Raw genomic sequence first — 11772 nt, 5'->3', positions numbered from 1 at the left:
AGCCTGGGTCATGTGCCCTGGAAGGGTGGCTGGAAGCAGGGAGGAGTCTGGGTTAGCCAGGGATTTCACAGCTTCACCAGAGGAGGCTGCTGGGAGCCTGATTCCCACCTTCGAAGTGAGGACTGAGCCTCAGAAAGGCTCCACAGCCCAAAGAAATGGTGAAGCCAAGATTTGGGACCAAGGTTCCCCCTGACCACTGCCCAGCCTGCTCTCTGCTGCCCCCTGTTGTCATGATGCTGAATCAGTGAGGCAGGATGGAAAATGGCACTGTGTGCCTGGCAGTAATTGTGGTGTGGTGGAGAAGAGGCCAAGCAGTGGTGCCTGGGTGACTGAGGTCTCCAGTGGAGTGCCCTAGGGATCTAGGGAGGTGTGACATTTGGAAACAGGCAGAGGTGGCATGCTAATCAAGTCTGCACATGATGAGAAGCCAGAAGGGATAGCTGAAATGTTAGGTGAGCAAATCTGCATCCAAAAAGATCTCAGCCGGCTATTGGGCTAATCTAATAAGATGAAATTTAGCAGGTAAAAAACGACAAGTCTCATACATGGATTCAAAAAGTCCACTTTACAAGTACAAAGAGAGGCGTGGCCAGACTACTTCCCTGTAAAATAGATCTGGGGGTTTTAGTGGACCACAAGCTTAATGTGAGTCAACCATGGGATGTGAGAGCTGGGAGGGGGCTGATAGTGGGGGATGGCAGGAAAAGGGGCTTAATGATCTCTGAGCTCAGTCACCTGCCATCATTGGTGAGGAATCTGGAAAGGAGACCAAATTCCGTTGTTGTCTGAAGTCACTGAGTTAGGTACTGGCAGAGCCCCAGGGCATCACGGCATAGTGTGACCCTGGCCTCGTCTCTCCTCCCTCTCAGGGCCTCAGTTTTCTTCCTCTCTAAAATGAGAGAGTTGGCCTGGAAGGCCTGGGCAGCTGGTGCCTCAGTGGATGGAGGCATGGGCCTGGAGTCAGAAAGAACTGAGTTGGAACCCAGCCTGAGACACTACGAGCCGTGGGACCCTGGGCAAGTCACTGAAACTCTGTCTGCCTCAGTTTCTTCAACTATAAAATGAGGATTTGACATGATGGCACCCACGTGCCAGGCTCGCTGTGAAGGTCAAATGAGATGATGTTGGTAAGGGCCTCAAACAGTGTCTGGCACATAGTAGGTGGCATTCATCTCCCCCTGCTCTGAGTGTAGGACCTCATGGATCACTCTGCCAGTCCACAAGCATTTCTAAACACTTACAACGTGCTTGGACCACTCGGCCCTGTGGCCCTGGTTCTGACATCTTCCCTCTCAGGAACCCTGGGACAGCCTCAGAGATGCTGCAGGATGGTGCCCCAAAAAGTCAACCCCACGTTATAGATAAGTGCAGCCTCAGCTGCTCAGTCCTGTGGAGTCTGGTCTCCGATTCAGCGCCCACTGTGACAATTCAGATACCAACTTGTCTCTGGAAAGGCCTTTGTCTCTCTGGGAACTTCCTTCCCTTTGAAATAAAGGAAACCTTCCTGGACTCTCCCCTATCCCCTCCAGTGAACCCTCCTTCCTTCCTCTGAGACTCCAGATCCCTTGGCGGGGAGGGGACACTCTGCAAACCAAGGTCTCCTTCTAGGGGAAACAAAAGACCAAGCTCTGCCCCCAGTGGCCCTGGGCAGTCAGTCAGTCAGTCAGTCACACATTAGCTCTGGCCGGTGGTGTCCTCCCCAGACCAGGGATCTCCCTTGTAAGACGGTCATGTCTGTCACAGGTAGAGTGTCTGTCCTCGTCCACCTGCCTCCTCTGGCGTCCAGCTCTCTGGGGCTTCTGTGGTGAAGGGGGCAGGGGCTTGGTGAGAAGAGCGTCAATGGCCCAGCGGGAGTCAGGGGACAAATTCCAGCCATCGACCTGTTTGCTCATCGATCAAATGGAGAGCCTCCCCTTTGCTCCACCCTCCGTTCAGGAGGTCATTTCAAAGGAATCACTTTGTAATTACCGAAATATAGGCTACGATTTTGTCTCCTCCTCGATTTAAAGGAAAGAGAATTCAATTCAACAAAAATCCAGGCATCTCATGACCTTCTTTCTAAACGTTCGAGGCATTGTGTGAGGCTCTGGGCAGATGGAGACGAAATGGTCAAGGGGCTCACTTCCTGAGGGAGTCTTCAATACAAGGTTATGTGATGGGGGGGGAGGAGAGATCATGACAAAACAGAGAAGGAAGAGAGGTCAGGGAAGGTTCATGCAGAGGGGGCACTGGAGGTGCCTTCCTTCAGGAAGAGAAAGATTTTGCGTGGCCAAGATGAAGGGCAGCATTCCTGGCAGGGGGCACAGCATGTACAAAGAGCACAGAGACGGGCGGTGACAGTGACAAAGTCCAGTGTGCCAGGGAGCCAGAGGGCCCAGGAGATGGGAGGGAGCCTGGCTGCAAAGAGGAGCTGAAGCCGGGTTCTGAGAGGCTTCCGTGAACCTGCCTCTTTCCTGGTTGGGCCTGTAGCCTCTGGAGCCTTGCTGAAGAACGGTGAAGACGGGTGTCCCTCTGAGCCTGTGGGCTCTCCCAAGGCTCTCCTGGTCTAGCCTAGGAGTTCAGATTTAGCCATGCGGGGAATTTACCTAATTGAGGCGAGTAGGCCCCGGGGGGCCAGTTCCCTGGGCTGTGTAAGTACATGCTTGCGATGAAGGGTGCACAGCCATGGGTGCGGTAATGACTCCTTGGTGGTTTTTCCAATAGTCTATGTGAAGTCCATACGTGCTTGCCACTTTAGAAGGTCCTTGGTTTTTCTCACCTGGTAGGCCGTGTTAGCTTATTTGGAGCTATTATGGCCGAGCGCTTGCCATGAGAATGGGGGGGCTATCCACTAACTGCAAATACACATAATACAGATCTGGATGAAATCTCACTGAAACTCCTTAGCCGTTCATCGGCACTTGGGCCTCTTGGATAGTGCTGAGGCCTGGATTGTAGCCTTATTCACATGTGGCTTTCTCTCCCAAGAAAAGGCTTCATTTGATTCCTAACCTCTCCTGCCCCTCGGAGGCGGAGGCGCGCCCCCCGGGCCCAGCCTAGTGTCACCTCCAGGTAGCTTCTCCCAGCCCAGCCCAGTCCAATCTAGCTCAGCCTGTCCCAGCCCAGGATGTCCCAGCCCAATCCAGCCCAACCTTGCTTTGCTCTGGTCAGTCCTTGGGAGCAGATTTGTTCTCAAGGATTCATCCCTCCATACGGCTAGCAACGGAATAAACTTTCCTGTTCTTGGGCCTGATCATCCTTCTCTGCTAAAGCATCTTTAGGGTTCTTTCCCCCCTCTTCCTCTTCTCCTTAAAAAGTTCCACATTGGCCCTGCCCTGCCTCTTTGCCTTTGTTGAACTTCCTTGCTGTGTGACATTGGGCAGGTCACTTACCCTCTCTGGGCTTCTGTTTCCTTTTCAGCCAAATGGAGGGCAGTGGTTTGATAACCTATGTATGGCCCCTTCCAGCTCTAGGTCTGTGCTCCTCTCATCCCCATTATGCCATAAGACTTCCCAACAGAAAAGCCTTCCTCCTTAGGAAGCCTTCCCTGGTTTCTCCTAGGGTTTGGAATTAACCAGAATCCTGCCCTCAGGCCTCAAGAGTCAATACAAAGCCTTTGTTTAGGCTATGCAGTTTTTGAGTGTGTGTGTGTGACCGGTGCGGGCATATGACCCACCATTACTAGAAATCATGGTTATCTGTGTTGGCTTCTGACCTTTCTCCTTGCCTCCCTCCCCCACCCTGCACTCTATTTGAAAGCTTCATGAGAGCATGGAATGTATCTCAGAGTCTGGGTCCCAGCCCCTTAGGGGGCTCCTAAGGTCTCTACGTAGTAGGTGATGAATAAACACATCAATGATCTTTGTATTTCTAAGTGTCTGAGGCAGGACCCCAGCCAGGCTGGAATTCAGGTTCTGGGCTCATTCCAGCCCTCTCCCACTGTCCCCCTCAGCCCGGGGTCTCAGGATCTTCTCAGTGAAAACCTTAAGCTCTCAGCCTGTGGTCATGCCCAGCCTTTAATGTGGGAGGAAATGAGGGGGAAAGCCAGGCCTTGGACCGACCCCCCGGGGTGACAGCTGGCCCCCAGAGTGAGAGTCTAAGGATGAGCTTTGTCGGTTCCTTTGCAGGCTCACTCAGACAGCACTCTTTTTGGCCTTGTTCTAGATAGAATCTGTTGAACATCTATCTGTGTGTCAGTGGGCCTTGTGCTCAGAAGCCGCCAAACTTCAGGGAGACACGAATTTTAGTTCCTGACCGAGGAAGTCTTCAGCAGCAGCAGCTACGAGACGCTGCCATTTAGGGGAGCCTGGGAGGGACCATGAGCCCCTGGGCCCGCTCCCCGGGGCTGGGGGCGGGTGGAGGAAGGCAGCTACTTACTTAGTGTATTTTAGCTTCGGTTTAGATTTCATTTCTGCTGCTGCTGGGTGGTGTCTATAGCAGGTTGGGTGCTTTCATGGAGTGGGCTGGCCCTGGCTTCTGAGGACTTGGCCCAGGCACGGCTCCAGGCAGGTTCTTCTTCCGTGTCCCAGGTTGGTGCATGAGGAAGACACCTTCAAACACAATATCAAGGGGCACTCCTGTGACCTGGGCAGGGCCTCACAATGGCTGCTCTCAGACACCTGGCAACTTCAGCCAAGCCCTGGGGGTGGCCTCCTCGGGGACAAAGTCTGGGCTTCGGTCCCAGTGCCTCCTTTTCTGGGGGGCTTTATTGAATGCCCTGTGTTCAGGAGTACGCTATCTGGCTGCCTCCGTAATACTGGACCTTGGCAGGGCCATGGCATCTCCAGGGTGTTCTGGAGGCCCAGAGGCCAGCCAGTTCAAGCTGTGTGTGGGTTGGAGTAGGCTCTGCCCCATTCCTGACAGCTGGCCATCAGCAGCTAGAGGAGGTGCCTTCCAACCCTCTAGGCGATCCATCCCACTTTGGGACAACGCCATTGCTAGGAAGCTTTCCTTGCTCTTGGCAACTTCTCTTCACAGGCCTCCTTGGGTCTCCTCACCAAGTGCAAAAAACGGAGTCCGTCTTCCATGTGCTGGCCCTTCCTCCTCCCCCAGCCTCAAGAACGTGGGTCTTAAGACAACTGAATTGGAGCCTCTAATTCAACCCACCTCCTTTTACAGATCAAGAAACTGAGGCTCAGAGGACACAGACCGTAGAGGGTGGAACCATGGCTTCAATCTTGTGCTCAAGAATTATCTCAGGATTCTTCTGAGAGAAGTCCTCTTGCCAAATGTGGTGTGTATTCTGGGCATGTCTGGGGAGCGTTGGGTTGAGTTCTGGGCATTCCTGGTAGGAAGGAAGTCGACAGGCTGGAGGGGAGGTAGCCAGGATGGTGGGGTAAAGACTGGTTGGAGGCTCTGGGTCTACTTGTCCTGAGAGCTGGCTCCAAGCGTTTGCAGGGCTCACAGGGAGCGGGGACTGGCCTCATTCTGTCTGGCTCCAGAGTCAAAGGGACCTTCCCAAAGTGTGGCTCTGACCAGTCCAGGTTCCAGTCAACAAGCTCGTCCAGAATCAGATATGAAATCCTCTTAAAGCCCTTCCTCACCCGGCTGCCTTGGACCTTTACAGTCTTTGTTCACCTTCCTGCCCTGCCAATACTCGGGGATGCAGGGACCCTGGCCCCCGGGCTGTTCCTCGCAAAGAGCACAGAGCGGGAGGCATTTGCTCTGGCTGGCCCCCACGCCTCCAGCTTCTGGCTTCCCTGGCTTCCTCCAAGCCTCGGCTAAAGCTGGCCCTCCAGAGAGCCTCCTGACCCCCCCAATCCCAGTGTCTTCTCTCTGATGTGATCTCCACTGTGTCCTGCGCACAGCTTGTCTGTATGCAGTTGTTTGCATGGTGTCTCCCCAGTAAGGGGTGCCTGCTCTAGAAAAGGGGGCTTTTGTTGATAGGACAGAACGTTGGAGCTGGGAGGGATGTCACCTGAGAGATGAAGAAACGGCGTTAGAGTGGAAACCGATCGGGGATACCTCCTGATGCCTGCCTTGTTCAGGGCTCTTCTCCTGCGATGGCTTTTTTGTGAAAAGAGTTGCCTTCATCACCTCTTCCCGGCCAAACCCAATCGCCGAGCCTCCCAGACACACTGTCCTTAATGGTATTTCAGCTTTGTCTCCTTTGCTCTCTCCACCTCCGATTCCCAATGAAAGATGTCTATCTGGTCCTCAGGATCCAGTAGCCGATGTGTCCCAAGGCTCCCCCGGCTAGAGCCACTAGATGGCGCCAGAGAGAAGTTCCAGCCCATCCCTCGCAGATCAAGACGTCCTTTCGGCCTGGCTCTGTGGTTTTGTTTTAGGAGCGTGGGAGTGTGGGTTCCAGCCAAGCGGAAGTCGGCTTACAGGGGCACATTATCCTCCCGGGGAATCTGTGCTATCGGTGGGTTCTTTGGGACTAGTGACTTTGCCATGGAATCTAAAGTCAACAAACGTTTATTAAGTGCCTACTGTGTGACCAGCATTGTGCTAAGCACTGGCGACTCTGCACTTCTGATGAGTCAGAGGGTGCTTTTGGTGGGCCGCGCTGGGGTTCGAGGAAGCACCCTACCTCACACTCCTGCCAAGGTGTAACCCGGGCATGCCCACTTTAGCTAAGATGGAGCCCCCTGTGTCCTCCACTATGAGGGCAGCCTCCCTGATTGGCCACGGTCTTGGTAAGGCACTTTGGGTGACCCACCGTTCAAAGGTGAGGCTTCTGATCGTCCCAACTGACAGAAGGCCACGGGGACCTTGGTGTCAAAGGCTGGCTCTGGTCTCAGAGACTCCTGGGAGCCGTGGAAGCACCAAGCCCCACGTCCTAGCCCATCCTCCCCCCTTCATGTGCTTTTACTGTAAGTCAAGCTTCAGGTGTTTCGTTAGCACTCTCTACCAGCCAGGGGTTGTGCTGTGTGCTGGGGCTACAGAGAGAAAAAAAACAAGTCAGCCCCTGCCCTCAGGGAGCTGGCACTCTACCAGGGGAGCCAGTATGTACATATGGGAGTAGGTACAGGATACATACAGAGTAAATCCAAGGGAATGTTTCCGGAGAGGAAGGTGCCAGAACCTGGAGGGATTGGGAAGGCTCCTTGTAGGGGGTGACCTCCCGAGCTGAGTTTTGAAGGAAGCCAGGTATTTGAAGAGGTAGCCATAAGGAGCAAGTGCAGCTAGGCAGGGACAACAGCTAATGCACAGACCTGGAGGTGGGGAATGGAGCACCGTGTATGAAGGGCAATAATGCTGCTTTGACGTCACGTTTGAGCTCAGGTCTTCCGGAGTCCAGACCCAGTGTTCTGACCACTGTGCCCTGTAGCTGCCCAAGCTTGCTAGAGACGCGTTGCAATGGTCAAATGGGCCTCCTGGGAGTGATATTGATGGGTTTTGCTTCTAGATCCATTCTATAATGTTTTAAAATAGGAGAATTTAGACTATTGATGTTTATTATTTCTTTTCCTGATTCTAATTTTATTCCATATTTAACAAACACCAAATAGAATGGTTGGGGCAACTGGGGGGGTGGCGCCAGGCCTGAAGTCAGGAAGACTCATCTCCCTGAGTTCAAATCTGGCCTCAGGCGCTTTCTAGCTGTGTGACCCTGGGCAAGTCACTTCACCCTGTTTGCCTCAATTTCCTCATCTGTGAAAAGATCTGGAGGAGGAAATGGAAGACTACTTTAGTATCTTTGCCAAGAAAACCCAAAATGGGGTCACAAAGAATTGGGCACAACAGAAATGATTGAAGAACAACAAAACCAGAATGGGCCTATGCCTATACAGCATAGACCAGAGAGGATTATGCGTCAAAATGAGGGTCTCTGTTATATTCAGCTGGCTTTCCCTTCTAGGATAAATCTGGGGAGCCTCTTATCTGGCCTTCCTTCTCTTTTTTACTCTCCATTAAAGAATAGAGGCATCGATGATCTCCCTCCCTCCCTCTCTCCGTCTCTCTCTATGTGTCTCTGTGTCTGTCTCTGTGTCTGTCTGTCTCTCTCTGTCTCTGTGTCTGTCTGTCTCTCTCTGTCTCTGTGTCTGTCTCTGTCTCTGTGTCTCTGACTCTGTCTCTCCTCTGTTCCCTAACTCCTCTTATCCTTTCCTCTCACACTGAAGAAAAGAGAAAGAGTGCTCTTGTAACAAATATAGTCAAACAAAAAAAAAAAATTCCTACATTGGCTGAGTCTGAAAATGTATGTCTCATTCTGCACCCTCAGTCCACCACCTCTCTGGGCAGCAGGCTTCATCATTAGTTCTCTGGAACAGTGGTTGGTCATTGCATTGATCAGAGATCTTGGGTCTTTCAAAGCTGTTTTTCTTTACAGTGTTATTGTGTAAATTGTCCTCCTGGTTCTGTTCACTCCCCTCTACATCTGTTCTTATGAATCCTTCTGAGTTTTATCATTTCTTACAGTGTGGTCGTACTCGGTGACATCCCCACATCATAACTGGTTCGTCTCTTCCCCAGTTGATGGGCACCCCTTTAGTTTTCAGTTCTTTACCATCACAAAATAACTGCTGTTTTGGTGTGTGTGGATATATCCCTTTTTCTTTGTTCTCTCTGGAGGATAGGCTTAGTGGTGGTCCAAGGGTATGCACACTGACGGTTCTGAGTGAGAAATTTGGTTTGTTTTCCATCATCACCTTTTTTTGTGTGTTGGCTAGGGGGTGTGAAGGCCCTGTAACTATTCAATAAATCTACCGATTATTAAAACTATAAAGGAAATCTGTCTTTTTCTTAAGACTTTTTAAAACTTATGCTTCTCTGAGATTGAACCCCCCCTTTTATCATAGGTAGCACATTCTTATTTTGCTGGTTGTCATCACCTTTCCTTTTCTCCTTCTTTTGTAGGTGCTTTCCCCCTGCATTTCCATCAAATCCTTTTTTGCTAGTAAATTGGGATGTATTTTAGGGTTTGTTTTGTGTTACTCATAGTATGTAACATTTAATTCTCAAATAAAAACTGTTTCTTTTGCAGCAAATAAACTTTATACCCCTAATTCTTATATTGCTCTATGTAATGTTCATCTGTATATCCATCTATTCATGTGTGTGTGATCTTAGCTGCAAGTATTAATAGGTTTTGAGTATGTGACCGCAGTGTAATGGCCTCCCTGGGGAGGATACAGGACAGTATCAGATTCTTTCTACTCCTGTCTCCCTTCCGGAAGAGGGTAGAGCTGAGTGCTCCCAGGCCTCCCCTGTTTCCTCCCTGGGGCTTAGGGTAGATGACCTTCTCTTCAGTCACAGACTCTCCTCCCTTCTCCCCTCTTCTCTCATGCTGAAGTCCAGAAACTCAATCAGCCACATTCTGTTAAAACAATTAAGCTCACTTTATCCTAGGGGGATAGTTTGTTGATCAATTTTCATATAATACAAACTCCATAAAATATCGGAGAAAGTGACCACATGGACCTTGTGGACCCGATGGCCACCACATCCGTGTAAGGCCTTTCTTTGTTGTTTGTGGAATTGAAAAGCAAACTCTCCCAGAGCCCTCCCCAGGTAGGAAAGGTCCTGATTTTTGGGCAGAGGTTTCGTTTTCTGCTCTAATTTAAGTTCTGTATATTTCCAGCCAACTTCTGGCCTCCTCAGTTTACCTTTTCTCATCATGGAATAAAGTACACAATCTAAACTTTCATAACCAACTCCAGGTTTCTTTCTGTTTGAAGCAAAATCAGGAGACAGAAAATAGCTTGGGTAACGGATGAGAAGCCGTTTGGAGCCTGCCTGCATCCTTAAGGAGGTGACGCCATCTGACGCTTTAGTCCGAATTCTTTGCTCCAAGGTGCTGCAGGGACCTCACCCTGACTCGTCACAAATTGCTCTCTCCTTGTGGCTTCTCAGTTTTTTTCCATCTCTGCTCACCCATTTCCTCTTGGCTGTTGCTACCTCCCTTGGCACTTTCCTGGCAACTTAGAGTCCCAGAGAGTTACCCAGTATGTGTCAGAGAGCAGACTGGACCCCAGCTCTCCTTAACACATAGACCAGCTCACTGTGCTTCATACTGCTTCTCATAGGAAACGTGTGATACCAGCTTCAGTAATATCTCTGACAGACACTCTATACAACCGTTACTGTATCTTTAAGAGGCCACGGAACCTTGGAACCTTGTAGCTAATTTTCATTCTTTGAGAAGTCGGTGATCAGACTGAGCGTCTGACTGACTTTCTGGAGAGTTAATTAACTCTGATGGCTGAAGAGCGACTGGGAGGAAGACGGCCAGAAAGGACTAAGGCTGCTTATTTCTTGGGAGAATGGAATTTAACTCTTTATCCTGTGAAGAAACATGAAGAAAGCTCTTGAGAAAGGGGTAATATTACTTGGTATCCTGAGAGATCTGAATGGTGGCCTCATGTTTCCAAAGTTGAGAAGAAGTCATCAGTTATAATGATGATAAAAGGTGACTTTGTCGGTGAAATATCTCAGCTGATGCATTATAAATACTTATGGCTTTGTTTTATTGTTTATTACACTGGTAATAAATTAGGGGGAGAACCTGTGGCCTTGAGGCCTCACGTGGCCTTCTAGTTCCTTGTGCGGCCTTTTGATTGAGTCCAAGTGTTACAGAACAAATCCTTTTCTTTTTTTAATTTTTAATTTTTTAATTTTTAACATGTGTTTTTAAAACTTTGGGTTACAAATTTTCTCCCTTCCTCCCTCCCCACCCACCCTCATTGAAAAGGCAAACATCTCGGTACAGGTTATAGATGCGTAGTCATGCAAAACACTTCCATAGTAGTCCTGTCATGAAAAACTAAGTATATTTCCCTTCATCCTATCCTACCCCCCATTTATTCTATTCTCTCTTTTGACCTTGTCCCTCCTCAGAAGTGTTTGTTTTTGATTATCCCCTCCCCTCTATCAACCCCCTGCTCTCTCCTCCCCTTCCCCCCTTATTTTCCTGTAGGGTAAGATAGATATCCATACCCCATTGTGTATGTGATTCCCTCCTTAAGTCAAATCCTATGAGAATAAGATTCACTCATTCCCGCTCACCTTCTCCTATTTCCCCTCCATTGTAAAAGCCTTTTCTTGTCTGTTTCATGTGAGATATTTTACCTCATTCTGCTTCTCCCTTTCTCCTTCTCTCCATATAATCCTCTCTCACCCCTTAATTTTATTTTCCAGATATAACCCCTTCATCTTCAACTCACCCTGTGCCCTCTATCTGTCTATCTATCTATCTATCTATCTATCTATCTATCTATACATATATGTGATTTTTTTCCCCTCCCACTACCCTAATACTGACAAAGGACTCATGAGTTACAAATATCACTGCAGGAATGTAAACAGTTCAACCTTAATAAATCTCTTACGATTTCTCTTTCCTGTTTACCTCTTCCATGTTTCACTTGAGTCTTGTATTTGAAGGTCAAATTCTCTATTCAGCTCTGGTCTTTTCCACAGGAATACTTGAAAGTACCCTATTTCATTGAATGACCATTTTTTACCCTGAAGGATTATACTCAGTTTTGCTGGGTAGGTGATTCTAGGTTGTAGTCCTAACTCCTTTGCCCTCCGGAATATCATACTCCACGCCCTCCGGACCCTTAATGTAGAAGCTGCTAAATCTTGTGTTATCCTGATTGTGTTTCCATAGTACTTGAATTGTTTCCTTTTGGCTGCTTGCAATATTTTCTCCTTGACCTGGGAATTCTGGAATTTGGCTACAACATTCCTAGGAGTTTTCCTTTGGGGATATCTTTCAGGAGGTGATTCTATTTTGCCCTCTGGTTCTAAACTATCAGGGCAGTTTTCCTTGGTAATTTCTTCAAAGATGATGTCTAGGCTGTTTTTTTTGATCATGGCTTTCAGATAGTCCAATAATTTTTA

At 49.2% G+C, this 11772-nt stretch overlaps 1 long non-coding RNA gene across 2 annotated transcripts; it reads left to right on the top strand.

The window, feature by feature from the left end:
* Positions 1-2380: 2380 nt before the first annotated feature.
* LOC114037455 lies at positions 2381-7370 on the top strand. 2 transcript variants are annotated; one of them, XR_003568448.1, is made up of 3 exons: positions 2381-2630; positions 5098-5212; positions 6140-7370. It is a non-coding gene; the product is annotated as an uncharacterized LOC114037455 (long non-coding RNA). The 2 variants fall into 2 exon arrangements; XR_003568447.1 differs by having other exon boundaries at positions 5866-7370.
* The last annotated feature ends 4402 nt before the right edge of the window (positions 7371-11772 follow it).

Source organism: Vombatus ursinus, unplaced genomic scaffold (assembly GCF_900497805.2).
Source record: "Vombatus ursinus unplaced genomic scaffold, bare-nosed wombat genome assembly UNPS02010394.1, whole genome shotgun sequence".
Lineage (NCBI taxonomy): Eukaryota > Metazoa > Chordata > Mammalia > Diprotodontia > Vombatidae > Vombatus > Vombatus ursinus.
This window is presented reverse-complemented; position numbering and strand designations above follow the sequence as displayed.